Genomic DNA, 16,083 nt, shown 5'->3' with positions numbered 1-16,083 from the left:
TTTCTCAACACAATCCCCCAGGCTCTGTCTTTGTCCTGCAGCGAAGATGACATGTTTTCTTTTTCCAATCTGGCAGCCAAGCGAAGCAGCTTTACTGGGGCTCAGTGATGGAATAACTGCTCTCTCTCTCAGGTGGAGGCTGTCGGAGCAATCTACTGTAGCGCTACAACAACATCAGTTTGTAGAACAAACCGGGCCAGATTGGTCTCTCTTTAAGCCCAGAGGGAGTTCATATCTCCTGGCCTGGAAAGGCCTGGGTGGGCTGGTCAGTCTGTTGTGGTGGTGGTGTGAGGGTGGAGAGTGGAGGGTCGAATAGGCGTTTTTTGGGTGAATAGGTTGTTGTTGACAGAGGTTTGGGTCAATTCAATCTTCTTACGGGCAAGTGAGTGGTAATTCAGTCCATGAATTGGAAGACTTTGAAAATAACAAGCAGTTTTCAAGTCATGTAAAAACAGATGAGTATTGTGAATGTGTGAGTGGGTCTCTGATGAGTCTGGTGCCAGTCTGTTTGAGTGTGTTTGTGTGTTCATCAGTTCAGTAATGAGATGGTTAGTTCAGAGGGATGGGTACATGCTTAGAAAAAAAGGTACTATCTAGAACCTAATAGGAGAACCCTTTGAAGAACCATTATTGGTTCCAGGTTGAACCCTTTTGGTTCCAAGTAGAATTGTTTAGGGTTCCATGTAGAACCCTCTGTTGAAAGGGTTCTACATGGAATGCAAAATGGTTCTACCTGGAACCGAAAAGGTTTCTCCTATGGGGACAGCCAAGAACCCTTTTGTAACCCTTTATCTAAGAGTGTATCAATGCTAGTGCTGTAGACTAGTGTCACGCGCTGATCTGTTTCACCTGTTCCTGTGATTGTCTCCACCCCCTCCAGGTGTCGCTTATTTTCCCCAGTGTATTTATCCCTGTGTTTCCTGTCTCTCTGTGCCAGTTCGTCTTGTATGTTTGGTCAAGTCAACCAGCGTGTTTTTCCCGTACTTATTTTCTATTCTCTTTCGCTAGTCCTCCTGGTTCTTACCCCTGCCTGACTTTGGACTACTTTCCTGCCTGCCTGATCATCCTGCCTGCCCTGACCTTGATTCTGCCTGCCCTTCGGTAACTATTGGACTCAGATCTGGTTTTGACCTTTTTGCCTGTCAACGACTATTCTCTTGCCTTCCCCTTTGGTTTAATAAACATTGTAAGACTCCAACCATCTGCCTCCTGTGTCTGCATCTGGGTCTCGCCTTGTGCCTTGATAGACCAGAGGTTTGAACCAACAGTTGGATTAGAATTCTGAGTGCTGCTGTGAGCAGCATGGTATGGACTCCCAGGTAGTACATGTATGACAATATCAGCATGGTATGGACTCCCAGGTAGTACATGTATGACAACATCAGCATGGTATGGACTCCCAGGTAGTACATGTATGACAATATCAGCATGGTATGGACTCCCAGGTAGTACATGTATGACAATATCAGCATGGTATGGACTCCCAGGTAGTACATGTATGACAACATCAGCATGGTATGGACTCCCAGGTAGTACATGTATGACAACATCAGCATGGAATGGACTCCCAGGTAGTACATGTATGACAACATCAGCATGGTATGGACTCCCAGGTAGTACATGTATGACAACATCAGCATGGTATGGACTCCCAGGTAGTACATGTATGACAACATCAGCATGGTATGGACTCCCAGGTAGTACATGTATGACAACATCAGCATGGTATGGACTCCCAGGTAGTACATGTATGACAACATCAGCATGGTATGGACTCCCAGGTAGTACATGTATGACAACATCAGCATGGTATGGACTCCCAGGTAGTACATGTATGACAACATCAGCATGGTATGGGCTCCCAGGTAGTACATGTATGACAACATCAGCATGGTATGGACTCCCAGGTAGTACATGTATGACAACATCAGCATGGTATGGACTCCCAGGTAGTACATGTATGACAACATCAGCATGGTATGGGCTCCCAGGTAGTACATGTATGACAACATCAGCATGGTATGGACTCCCAGGTAGTACATATGATATCATCAGAAGAGAGGCCAGATCAAAGCAAGGTAGGTCTACCCAGTGGTGTAAAGTAATTAAGTAAAATACTTGGAAGTACTACTCAAGTAGTTTTTTGGGGTATCTGTACTTGATTATTTATATTTTGGACTAATTTTACTTTTACTCCACTACATGCCTTAAGAAAATATTGACTTTTTACTCCATACGTTTACCCTGAGACCCTAAAGTACTCGTTACATTTCAAATGCTCAGGCAGGACAGAAATATGATCCAATTCACACACCTATCAATATAACACGTTGTAATTCCAACTGCATCAGATCTGGCGGACTCACTAAACACGTATTGTGTTTGTAAATTATGTCTGAGTGATGGAGTGTGCTCTTGAATCAAATCAAATGTATTTATATAGCCCTTCGTACATCAGCTGATATCTCAAAGTGCTGTACAGAAACACAGCCTAAAACCCCAAATAGCAAGCAATGCAGGTGTTGAAGCACGTTGGCTAGGAAAGACTCCCTAGAAAGGCCAAAACCTAGGAAGAAACCTAGAGAGGAACCAGGCTATGAGGGGTGGCCAGTCCTCTTCTGGCTGTGCCGGGTGGAGATTATAACAGAACATGGCCAACATGTTCAAATGACCAGCATGGTCAAATAATAGGACAGGTAGCACGTCCGGTGAACAGGTCAGGATTCCATAGCCGCAAGCAGAACAGTTGAAACTGGAGCAGCAGGTGGACTGGGGACAGCAAGGAGTCATCATGCCAGGTAGTCCTGAGGCATGGTCCTAGGGCTCAGGTCCTCCGAGAGAGAGAAAGAAGGAGAGAAAGAGAGAATTGGAGAGAGCATACTTAAATTCACACAGGACACCGGATAAGACCGGAGAAGTACTCCAGATATAACAAACTGACCCTAGCCCCCTGACACATAAGCGACTGCAGCATAAATACTGGAGGCTGAGACAGGAGGGGTCAGGAGACACTGTGGCCCCATCCGATGATACCCCCGGACAGGGCCAAACAGGAAGGATATAATCCCACCCACTTTTCCAAAGCAAAGCCCCCACACCACTAGAGGGATATCTTCAACCACCAACTTACCATCCTGAGACAAAGCCGAGTATAGCCCACAAAGATCTCCGCCACGGCACAACCCAAGGGAAGGTGCCCACCCAGACTGAAAGATCACATCAGTGACGCACCCCTCCTAGGGACGGCATGAAAGAGCACCAGTAAGCCAGTGACTCAGCCCCTGTAATAGGGTTAGAGGCAGAGAATCCCAGTGGAAAGAGGGGAACCGGCCAGGCAGAGACAGGAAGGACGGTTCGTTGCTCCAAGGATGATACTGAGTTTGCGTCTCTCACATGGGTAGGCAGACCATTCCATAAAAATGGAGAAAGCCCTGCCTCCAGCTGAAATTCTAGGGACAATTAGGGGGCCTGCGTCCTGTGACGGTTGCGTGCGTGTATGTATGTACGGCAGGACCAAATCAGAAAGATAGGTAGGAGCAAGCCCATGTAATGCTTTGTGGGTTAGCAGTAAAACCTTGAAATCAGCCCTGGCCTTGACAGGAAGCCAGTGTAGGGAGGCTAGCACTGGAGTAATATGATCAAATGTTTTTTTTTACTGCCTGTAATTAAAAATGTAATAATAATGGATAGCATCTACTTTTTACTTTACTTTCATTTCAAAATACAGAAATACATCCAGTATGATGCACTTAGCATCATATGATGCTGCGTTTTGCTACATACGACACAAATGCATCATACCGGCTATATTTCTATATATTGAAAGTTATATATCTTAAACTTGATTGCTGACATGCAAAACATTTTGGGACTATATCAACAATGGACTAATGAAATTCCAAAAAGATAGTTTTTGATTGGAATTTTCCTTTAAGCACATTTAAAACCAGATAATTTAAGACTTATACTCAAGTACATTTTTAAGTATGATGATTGAGTACTTTTTCCACCACTGGGTCTACAACAGCAAGAAAACATGTTCACTTGTACTGTACAATACTGTGTTGAAACAGTGAGAAATGGTGTGAGTGTAATGAGCAGAGCAAGATTTGGTTTGGGAGAGTTTAGGGCGGGTTGGGACATTGACAGGCTTGAGTGAGGACAGTGATCAGCTCAGAAGAGCAGATCAAATAAAGCCTGAAGGGTGGGTCGGACCAACTCCAACGTCATCCGTGCCCATTGGGTGACCCTCCTACTGCCTCTGACCACAGAACATTGGCTGTGATTTCCAGACAATTCTACATGTTGCATTACCAGTAGGTGATCTTCTGCGCACTGCAAACGTTCATGTTGGGCCATAGGTTGATCCAGTAGGTCCACAGCAGTTTGAAGGTTGACCTGGCTGGGCCTGACCCTCTCAGTAGTGGTCAGCTCAGTGGTCAGCTCAGTGGTCATCAAACTGAATGATAGCCTTGTGTATGACAGGACAGCATAGCCCTGGGCCCTGGGATCAGAGACCTCTCAGGTTTCTGCTGGGCTTTTAGACATCATTAGAAATCACAACTATTGATCCCCTACAGCAACAGATAGCCCCAAGCAGCCCTAGGGGAGAGCTGAGTGACTGGGGCCCAGAGTGAGGGTGTGTCTGTCTGTCTATCAACAGGCTGACTCATAGACTTTCTAAACTGGAGGCCATGAATGATGATGACACTCACTGAGAGGATCAATACTCCGAGGAGGGGGAGAGGGATTCTGAAGAGGGACACAGCACACTCAAATCAGGCCCTACCATATTAGGAGATATGAGGATTCAGGAGAGCTCCAAATGAATAATAATCTATGTTCAGAAATAGCAACTAAAGGGCCATCTATAGACAAAGTAAAAGCCATAGAGATCCAATAAATTAGTGATTATATATGCAATTATATTGGGTAGACCCACTCTACAACAAGGACAACATGCATGGGCACACCATGAGGACAATTATTCAACCTTTGACAACCATTTTTCTGGTCAAATTATGAATCAATATTTTTCTAGTCAAATACACTGAACAAAAATATAAACACAACATCTAAAGTGTTGGTCACATGTTTCATGGGCTGAAATAAAAGATCCCAGAAAATGTCCAAATGCACTAAAATAATATTTAGCAACCTTCTTTTGCACAAAGTTGTTTACATCCCTGTTAGTAATAAGCATTTCTCCATTCCCAAGAGAATCCATCCCCCTGACAGTTGTGGCATATCAAGAAGCTGATTAAACAGTATGACAATTACACAGGTGCACCTTGTGCTGGGGACAATAAAAGGCCACTTTATTGTGCAGTTTTGTTACAAAACACAATGCTACATATGTCTCAAGTTTTGAGGGAGCATGCAATTGGCATGTTGACTGCAGGAATGTCCACCAGAGCTGTTGACAGAGAATTGAATGGTCATGTCTCCACCATAAGTCACTTCCAACATAATTTTAGGGAATTTAGCAGTCCATCCAACCGGCCTCACTACAACAGACCATGTATATGGCGTTGTGTGGGAAAGCGGTTTGCTGATGTTAACCTTATGAACATAGTGCCCCATGAGGGCGGTGGGGTTATGGTATGAGCAGGTATAAGCTACGGACAATGAACACAATTGAATTTAATCAATGGCAATTTGAATGCACAGAGATACCATGACGAGATCCTGAGGCCCATTGTCGTGCCATTCATCCGCCGCCATCACTTCAGCATGATAATGCACAGGCTCGTATCGCAAGGATCTGTACAAAATTCCTGGAAGCTGAAAATGTCCCAGTTCTTCCATGGCCAGGATACTCACCAAACATGTCATGGATTGAGCATGTTTGGGATGGTCTGGATTGATGTGTACGACATGATCCCACCAATATCCAGCAACTTCTCACAACCACTGAAGAGGAGTGGGACAACATTCAACAGGACACAATCAACAGCCTGATCAACTGAGTATAGGGTCTGAATACTTTTAGGGTATTTTTTTACGCACATTTTTTAAAATCTTGTCTCATCGCTGCAACTCCCCAAAGTGCTCGAGAGAGGCAAAGGTGGAAACATGTGTCTTCCGAAACATGACCCGCCTAACCACGCTCCTTAACACCCGCCAGCTTAACCAGGAAGCCAGCCATGGTGTCAGAGGAAACACAATTCAACTGGCAACTGGGGTCAGCGTACAGGCACCTGGCCCACCACAAGGAGTCGCTAGAGTGTGATGAGCTAAGTAAATCCCCACCGGCCAAGCTCTGACATAATCCGGACGACGCTGGGCCAATTGTGCACCATCCTATGGGACTCCCGGCCACAGCCAATTGTGGCACAGCCCGGGAATGAACCCAGGTCTGTAGTAACACCTCTAGCACTGTGGTGCAGTGCATTAGACCGCTGTGCCACTCGGGAGGCCAAGGGTCGGAATACTTATGTAAATGTGATATCCCCCCCAAAAAATGTTTTACAAAAATAAATAACTAAATATATAGAAGTAATACATTTGATTTTTAAAAAATGTGCTTCGTCGATATGGGGTATTGTATGTAGATTGATGTAAATCTATTGAATCCAGTTTTAGAGTAAGGCTGTAACGTAACAAAATGTGGGAAAAGTCAAGGTGTCTGAATACTTTCCGAATGCACTGTATATGAACTATAACTCAGTTAAATCTTTGAAATTGTTGCATGTTGTATTTATATTTTTGTTCAGTATATTAAGGCATTATTCTAATTAATATCCATTCTCCTCCCAGAGTTGCTGAATATCTTTCACATTTCCAGTTTTGTGTGACAAGCCTCAAGTCAAGTTTGCAGGATGCTGATTTGTCACAGGTGCTGAAAAAGATGGAGAGATGCTGTTGGACTGAAACGCTGGCAGAAACTGCCCTAGAAAGTGTAGTGACTTTGCTTTCATTAATCGGATTACTGTTATTTATCTAATCAACTAACTATGATTAATTGTTACCCAATTAAATAAATCATGTAACAATTAACTCATTAGGAATGTGGGGCACCATGAGAGCAGTTGCTTCAAGAGTTATCATCTCTTGAATTAAACTCTAAAGGACTTTACCTATCACATCCATTAAACAGGGAACATATTAATGATAACCTCATATCATATCATCATTCTGAACAGTTGTAAGCTCCTTGCATCTGCAAAATCCCCAGCGTTACTTATGATTCTGTACTACACAAATTATTTTAATTATTTATTTACTAGCTAACTAAATGGCAACACAGATAAACATACACAGTTAATACATCAGAAAAATATCCCTTGCAGGAGAGAAAGAGAGAGAGAGACTTATCTTTGATACATTTTAGGAACTACTCTCACAGCAATCATATACATTGAACACAAACCGCCGCCCGTTTGGAGTAAGAAATCATGAATGTATTTACGTGTAAATGACTTTGTTCGCCGTGTCTCTGTTGGTACCAGGCCTTCTTAGGAAGTGTGTTGGGCCTTTCCGTAGCACACTTGTAAGGCTCTGATTGTTCAAAAGGCCCCCCCCCCCAGTCTCCTACTGTTGTTAAACTCTGGAAGATGCTCCTTTGAAGATAGGCTAGCCAGCCATGTTGACGGTTCCCATTAGTGATGACAGTAGTAGAACACAGTGATTTGAGAAGAGTAGTACAATAGGATGGTTTGAAGAGTGGTTGAAATGTTCCACTTAAATTCGCTTTTCTAGATATTTTACTTAGGACAGCTAATCAGCCGTACCAATGATTGTCCAGGAGGTGAGCTTCCCACCTCTACCTCGTGTTGATAGTCAGAGTTCGAACCACTTTGGAGGTGAGCTGCAGCTACACGCCTCTCTGGTCTCAATGTACATTTTTTATCAATCCTTTTATACACTCTGTTCGAAAGGGACGGCTCCGTCAGGCTGACACGCTTTCTGATCTCACTCGGGGCGTGGCTACTTACTGTGCGAAGTTTGTAGAAAACAAATAATCTCTTATAACTCCTAAAATCACATCCCTATCATAACAACAATACTTTCATCATTTTTCATATTTCATGCTCAAGGATGGAGACTACGTACATGTAGTGTGTATACTTCTCAAGTTACAGTATTTCCTCTATAACATTTTTTATGACATCACAAAATAACCAACAATATGACATTAGTTCCCCATGTTCTATGTTAGAAATATTGTTCCTGTATTCGCTTTAGAGCGTGTTAGAGTTCCCGGCGGGAAAACGTCTCTGGAGACAAAGCACATTCCTTTGTGAATTTGGAGAGGGAGACCCTAGATCTCCTCTCCTTTAATTTACAACAGGGTGTGAGATGTCAACCCACACAGCAGCTCCCTTCTCCCCCCTGACCTGACCCATTTGGATCCTCACAGGACAGTCATGACAGAAGGATAGCAAAACATACTTTGAAAACTAGATGTAATGTTGGCATTACCAAGAAAAAACACTTTGACAATATGAACCTTTTAATCTGTGTAGAACAAAGCAGTGTGGGCATGGGGGTCCCCTCACGAAAAAAAATAAACTTACGCTTGAAAGTGTTAATCGTAGAATGCACACAATGCAATTTGGAAATTGGGTGGCGTGTCATCAGTTGTCCTCTTGTCATGTCAGTCATTGCATACCTTAGAGAGCTGTTTATAACTTGTCAGAAATGTCCAGATCAAGTTGTTTAGCCCATATATTTTGTAGTAATGTTAGAGTCAATCAAATATCACATGAATTAATACACATTAGACATGGAAAAATGTATAGAATTGTAAGAGGGGCCCAATGTTCCCCAATGCTGGAAGGAGTGCCTGAATTAAACATTTTGGGAAACCCTGCAATATAGAGCCTATAATAAATTCACACTTAATGTAAATCACTCTAAGTAAGAGCATCTGCTAAATGAATGTAGTGAATCTCATGAATGTCCTACTTCACGTCACCTTGTCTCATTCATCCCTTTTCATCCCAGCCCAGTATGCTCCATCTGCTAAATGACTAAATACTATGTAGGCTACTGTATTACGTCACCCTGTCTAACCCATCCCAGTCCAGTATGCTCCATCTGCTAAATGACTGAAATACTATGTAGGCTACTGTATCACGTCACCCTGTCTAACCCATCTCAGCCCAGACAGCCCACACACACATGCTTGTGTGCGGACACACCATGGTGGCGTCTGACATGTGACAGGCCGGAGGTGATTTGTGGAGGATCCGAGGCCCAAGCAGTCAGAATGAAAATTAATACGACAGCAGGGAGACAGGCAGGGTGCGTGCGTGTGGGGGAGGGGGGTAGGGCGTGGATGGGGGAGCTCTCAACAGGAGGGATGAGGAGGGAGGGAGGGGTGAAGGAGAAGTGGGGGGTTAGGTAGCAGACTGAGGGGTTTCGGTCCAAGTTATCAAGACTGAGCAAAGGGGGTGAGATTGGGTTTGAGGGGGTGGAGGGGGTGTGGAAGGAAAGTGGACAGGATGATCTTTGAAGGTTCAAGGCTTGGACATCAAGGGGCGGGTGGGGAGGAGAAGGAGGGGAGAGGGGGTTAGGTTTTTTGGGCTAAGCTCTCAAAATGGATTTAGGAGAGGGGCTGGAGTTGTGTTTGGATGGTGAAGGGAGACAGTTTGGGGTAGAGTTTTTGGGATGAGAAGCTTTGAAGGCTCAGCACTGAGGGAAAAGAGAGGGGATGAGGAGCGGGTGAGGGATGGGTGACGAGGGAGGCTCAGGGGTATTAGGTCTGAAAAATGAGAACATCCATCAGCCATGTAAAAAGAGACGGGAACGATGGGAAAAAAATGTACTTCCCAGAACAGGGCCAAATAAATGAATTTGAAACCCTTTTACCACAAACACACATGTCGTCTGACATGGGTGCACGGCTTAATTCATTAAGCAAGTCATGGCTTAATATAATATAAAAAGCAGATGAAGACAAAATGATCTACACTACATGACCAAAAGTACTTGTTGTACATCTCATTTCAAAATCATGGAGTTGGACCCCCTTTTGCTGCTGTGACAGCCTCCACTCTTCTGGGAAGGCTTTCCACTAGATGTTGGATCATTGCTGCAGGCACTTGTTCTATTCAGTCACAAGAGCATTAGTGAGGTCAAGCACTGATGTTGGATGATTAGGCCTGGCTCGCAGTCGGCGTTCCAATTCATCCCAAAGGTGTTCGATGGGGTTGAGAACAGGGCTCTGTGCCAGCCATTCAAGTTATTCCACACCGATCAAGTACTTCCACACCTATATCTGTATGGACCTCACTTTGTGCACGTGGGCATTGTCATGCTGAAACAGTTTGGGGAGGCCCTTTCCTATTGCCAGAAAGTTGGAGGCACAGAATCGTCTAGAATGTCATGTATGCTGTAGTGTTAAGATTTCCCTTCACTGGAACTAAGGCACCTAACCCAAACCATGAAAAACAGCCCCTGACGGTTAATCCCCCTCCACCAAAATGTACAGTTAGCACTATTCATTCGGTTTGTTGGATTGGTGGCATCCTATGACGGTGCCATGTTGAAAGTCACAGAGTTCCCCAGTAAGGCCATTCTACTGTCAATGTTTGTCTATGGAGATTGGATGGCTGTGTGCTCGATTTTATACACTTGTCAGCAACAGGCGTGGCTGAAAAAGTTGAATCTACTAATTTGAATTTATACTTTTGTATATCATGTGTATGCAGCAAGTAAGATGACCTAAACACATTTGGGTAGATTTAAATGTGGTGGATGCTTCTTTATTTTTTCAATTGAATAAAGTAACAACCATATGAATATGATTGTCTGCTGTTGTTGTGTTGAGTTGATTTAATTCATATGGATTATATCCCAATGGGTTGTTAGGAATTGGCTTATATAGTTGCAGTGTTCATGCTTTAGGCCCCTTGAGTGGACCAAATATTACAACTAAAACAATTTGTATATGTACAACTTTTTAATTTATTGAGTAATTTCCCCATGCAATAAAACAGAACAACAAGATTTTTCTAGGTTTCTTCATAAACTTCTCCAATGAAAAACTTCTAACAACTAAATGATTTGTCTGAAAATGAATGGATAGCCCACAGAGTTTTACAGCCTGGCCCACATGTCTACATTGTCTGTTATTTCATCTTCTCAGCATCCAATTGAAACGTGGATTGTTCACACATTCTGTAGTTTCATTTGTAAAAAGAGAGAAATACTCAATATATTTTTTAAAGAAATTGTTGGTGGTGTTTTCTCTCTCTCGCTCTTTCAGCTCCAGCATATCACAATAATACAGCAACCACTCTGACCTCTCCCTGAGATTCAAATGCAGCCAAGATGACAGTCTTGGACTCAGGCCTGCACTGTTTGATACTGTAGATACTATGAGTCTGCATACTGAATTAGTTTGACTCCATTTCACTCACTATGCTTTGATACTGCTGCTACCGTCACCTACAACACTTTCCCATTCTGCAAATGACATTGGGTTCAATTCCTTTCGTTCTCATTTCAGACTACATTTAATGCACAACCTGTCTTTTTATTGGAGTTAATTAGATTAAGTAAAAATTTGGACATGTTCATGTCAACTACACTCATGTTGGCACATTATTTGATGTTGACTTTCTGCAACATTGGTGATTTGAATGTTGTCACAGTAACGGACCCATTACTTGCCTATGAAGGAATTGTCCCATATACAGTGTCACTCATGTAAGTAATTCACCTACCACTGATCTACATGGGTGTATTATGAGTTATCTTAACCGTGAAGATATACAGTATATGTTATGTTGCAGTTCTCTGTCTAGTCTGTCTAGTCTATGCATGTCTAATAGTGTCTTGTATGCGATAATTGTCTTAACCTATGGTTCATCTCTACAATAGGCCTGTGTGGATGTGCTTTGTAATAGTGCTCAAATTAAACTTGCATGTCTTATTACTGTATTTTTGCGTGTTACTATTCCTTGTGAAGTCATATGTAGCCTAGGCTATATATGGCTCTAATTCATATTGTGCCTGTTCTTTTGTCATTAGTGCTGTGAGTGTCAGCGGCCTAATGTGGCCCATAGGCTGGGAGCGGGGCTCAGGTGTGTGTAGGCCTAGACTCCTAGATGAGACTGGTGTAATAAAGTCGGAGGAAATCATTTTATGGAGAGCGCTTGAGCACCCAGTGCGACAGCCGGTCCCACTCCGTGATGACATTGTGTGCATATTGGGGCATGAGATGTTCATTAGTGAGGTGTGAAGGGAGGGATGGGGGATGGGGGCGGGTGCGCAGCACACACGGTCGAGAAACAGCGAGGGGGAGAAAAGGGGAGAAAGGGGAGGGAATCACCGATGCTCCTATTCTAAAATGAGTAGCTGCTGCGTATGAGAGGCCGTCAACAAAAGCGAGGCAGGCGCGTTTTGCTTTTCTTCGTTTCATTCTAGAGGAGAAGAGAACAGAAGGTGAGAGAAGGGGGAGAGAAAGGTGGGAAAGGATTATAGCAGCGAAAGAAAAAGAAGCGGGCTGCTTTTAGAAAATGAGAGGGAGATAGAGAGAGAGGACATCCTAATGCGACAGGGGCTGCAGCTTGACTAAATTGAGTAGCGCAGAAGGGGGGGAGACAGGAAACAGAGCGTGAGCGACGACAAACGGAGATAGAGAGGGAGAGAGGGGGGAAAGAGAGAGCGAGGTAGAGAGAGAGGGAGGGACAACAAAGATCTGTCAGATGAGGCTAGAGACGCTTCTATTATCTGAAAATCCCGTGTGGTCTCCTTTATTACAGGGCGTTCTGAGCGGGCTGCATCAGTGTGTCTCTTGCGCATGATCAACCGTCTACACATCCCTTCTGGCCGGAGTGAACCCACATCTCAGCATCTCTCCGCCAGCAGAGAGAAAGAAATAAAAACGCTCGCTCTCCTCCGCTAATTGAGGTAGGTAAATGCGCATTTATATTTATCTGTCGCACTATCAGATGAGATGTGTTTGTTGTCTGACCTAAAAATTGGGCGGATTAAACCTTGTGTTTACCTGTCGTTGAAGGGGCTTCAAAATGCATGATATCGCTTGAGCGGTTGTTTAGGTTTGGTTTTCCGTTTTTACCTCATTAGACGCACTAACTGTGTGGGATGGAGATACGCACTGATATGCCATTTAGCATGATTATACTTCTAGAGTTACCCCCCCATCTCGTTTTGAGACATCTCATGGATTATTCCCATAGTTTACCGGATCAAACAGGGGCATGGTTCATGCTCCATTGACAGCACCCTGATTGGTGAACAGTAAAACGCTAGCTTGTGTTTTGGTTTTATCTCAACTAAAGTGACGGGAAACTCAGTTTAGTTCAACCTTTAGGTGGAGAAACCACACGGCTTCTCCCGGTGAATATAGGGTACCCACAGCCTACCTTCATCATACGATGCCTAGGAGAACGGCTGGCGGGCAGGTGTATGACCTATAGTTGATGCCACTGGCGCACACTGTCGCTCACGCGCGCGCACACACACGTCCGACTCACCCAGCAGCGGTGTCAAGTAGAGTAGACTGAGGAAAGATGGAGAAAGAAACAGTCCACAGTTAATATGAACGCAATCAAGAGAGTAGGCTAATAGTGCTGAAGGGAAAGGGCACATGCAATATATTCATACTGTACATATCAAATGACTCATATAATGTTGAAGAACAGACAGGATTCAGAACATACAGTATCTCGCTGCATTGCGCCCAGGTTGTAGAGCACCACTCCAGACAGTTCGTGTTGAATGTTAATATGAACCTTTTCACATAATAGCCTATTCGGGTTTCTCTTTATCTCGAGCGACAGTACAGTCAGTGTATAATAAATCAATGCGTCTACATGCTATCAACAGAACACCTCTAAAGTACGTTGTATTAAATTCGTAGTACTACGAAGTTAGTACACAAGTTGCGAGTGGAGGGTGAATGTGCATGTTTATGCTTTTTTTTGCTCTGGTCTATTTGGCAAAGCAACACTGTAGCATGTTTTGAATGTTCAGTGCAGAAACAGTCAAGCATCCACGCTTGCGTTGGTGTGATAGTAACCTTAGCAGAGGTGCCAACAACTACCATAAATTCAGGTTTCCAGGGGAAATTTAAGTTAGCGCCTGACTTCCACTTTTGGACGTTAACAATGCGACAGTATGTCTTAACTCCTACTTCATATTTACTGGATTGGTTGAACAGTGCAGAAAATAACCTCCCCAACAGTTTTTTAAAATTCTCATCAAGACCAGAATGTGGGGGTTTGGTTCCAGGCATTTCTTCTATGCCTGCTACTTTAGGATGATGTGATAATAGCCTACTTACTGGGAAGGCCAATAAGAGGCAAAGATAGAGGTAGTAGAGATGGATATTGCTCTATCATCTAGGCATTGTGAGCCTGTGACAGTGTTGCATTGTGGTGAGGAGACCCATGCTAATCCTCAAATTGAGATGTTAGCTATAGTGTTGTTACAGCGTGAATAGGCTACTCAGCCTTGAGAATCCCTCTAGTTTTGTATCTCTGTGTTGCTGCAGCAGCACTGTCTTCCTATGTGAAAGCCAGCAAGGCTGTATCACCACCACCTCAGCAATGATTAGGCTGAGGCCTGGACACTGTGTGACTGCTGTGCACATTTACTTTCTTCTCATGTTGCTGATGATGTACTGGGGTTCCTCTCGTTTTAAACTTGGCAAGGTTAGCCCTCCCATGCTTAAGCATGCTTAGCTCCTTTAGCCAGAGCATCTGTCTTTCCCCCGTTGGCTGTGTCTCTGTGTCTCGGTGACCCACCACTAGCTCAAAGACTCCTTCTGCTCCCTCTAACGAGGGGCTGACCACAGGGGTCAATCCTCCCTCAGAGCTCTGTGTGTCTGTATTGTGTGTGTGTGTGTTCGTGCATGTGTGTGTGTGTGTGTGTGTGTGCGCGCGTGCGTGCGTGTGTGCGCGTGCGTGTGTGTGCGCGTGTGTGTGCGTGCGCGCATGCATGTGCGTATGCATGTTTTGCTCAGTGACTCATGGCACCACTGCAGAGCGTCTTAGAATCTTAGATCTAGAACCGATAGAAGGGAGAGGAATGCTTTGTCTTACACTGGCAAATAGAGCAGATAGAATATTGGTGGAATGCTTTGTTCTGTATGGAACCCTCTCAGATTGGGAACTACAAGGCTACAATTGAACTTGACAGAGTATTTGGCTGCATGGTGCAACAACCTTGTCTCAGAGCATTTCATATAATTCTGTACGTAAATCTGAGAAACTCCATTTAGTATGATATGTTACTTTTTGTATGGTATGAATCATTTTGTGGATGTCCATCACAATGGGGTTAGGGTTAAGGTTAGGGTTAAGCTTTGGAGTTAGGTTAAAGGGTTAAGGTTAAGGTTATGGAAAGGACTAGACCAACTAACACATTATGGGGGTGACCATGTCAATGTTTTGAAGGTTCTGGGGGTGCCCTGATTAGTTATGGAAGTGCTCAGTGATTCGCATCCTTCTCCATTTGATGCTCTAAAGCTCCTCTTTGATAGGCTCTGTAACAACGGTAAATGTAATAACACCAGTAAATGTAATACGTTTTCTATTTGTAATAACTTTTTAATTTTTTATGTAATTAACCAGGTAATTCTAATAACTTGCCGGTAAACGTAATAAAATGTTGAATGGTAAACTTATGTTTTTCATAGAAACTTATGATCAGTCAGTGGCCATGCCCCTGTGAGCACAGACATTTACATCGGCGTCATGGAACGCCCCCTTTTCTACTCCAGTATAAAACCCACTTCCGACAAAATGTATATGAGACCAGAAAGCATGGAAATTGTTGGCAATTTAAATAGAAATAGTGACATGAGACCAATCACGTGCAGCGCCAGCTGAATACGTTACAAATGGTTGAGAAATCTACCACTATATAGACCAAGCAGACCAAGGCATGAGCCAGATGTTGTAAAATGGTTTAAACTACAACTCTACCAAAGGACAAGACCAGAGAACGTGGGCATCATCCCCACACTGAAATGGTTAAGAAATCTACAAACCAAAGACCAATTATTCAGTCTGCAGCTGTTTAAGTATTTTAGTCTGGTAAATGCAACCGATCGAACGACCGAATGGTACACTGAAAGATCCATTCTGGAGAACATTTCCTTAT

General features: G+C 43.7%; 1 protein-coding gene across 2 annotated transcripts in view; it reads left to right on the top strand.

The window, feature by feature from the left end:
* Positions 1 to 12,276: 12,276 nt before the first annotated feature.
* The window catches only part of cntn2 (contactin 2), a 72,666-nt gene continuing 68,859 nt past the window's right edge, over positions 12,277 to 16,083 (top strand). The window contains exons 1-2 of one of the 2 annotated variants that reach the window (XM_042324637.1): positions 12,277 to 12,396; positions 12,717 to 12,864. The gene's annotated coding sequence lies outside the window, so the exon portion shown is untranslated. Of the gene's footprint in view, positions 12,397 to 12,604; positions 12,865 to 16,083 lie in introns of those variants that run through there. The other variant, XM_042324636.1, reaches the window with a different exon arrangement.

Source organism: Oncorhynchus tshawytscha, linkage group LG07, assembly GCF_018296145.1.
Source record: "Oncorhynchus tshawytscha isolate Ot180627B linkage group LG07, Otsh_v2.0, whole genome shotgun sequence".
Classification (NCBI taxonomy): Eukaryota; Metazoa; Chordata; class Actinopteri; order Salmoniformes; family Salmonidae; genus Oncorhynchus; species Oncorhynchus tshawytscha.
Note: the sequence above shows the minus strand (reverse complement) of the source record. Positions and strands in the feature narration are given on the sequence as shown.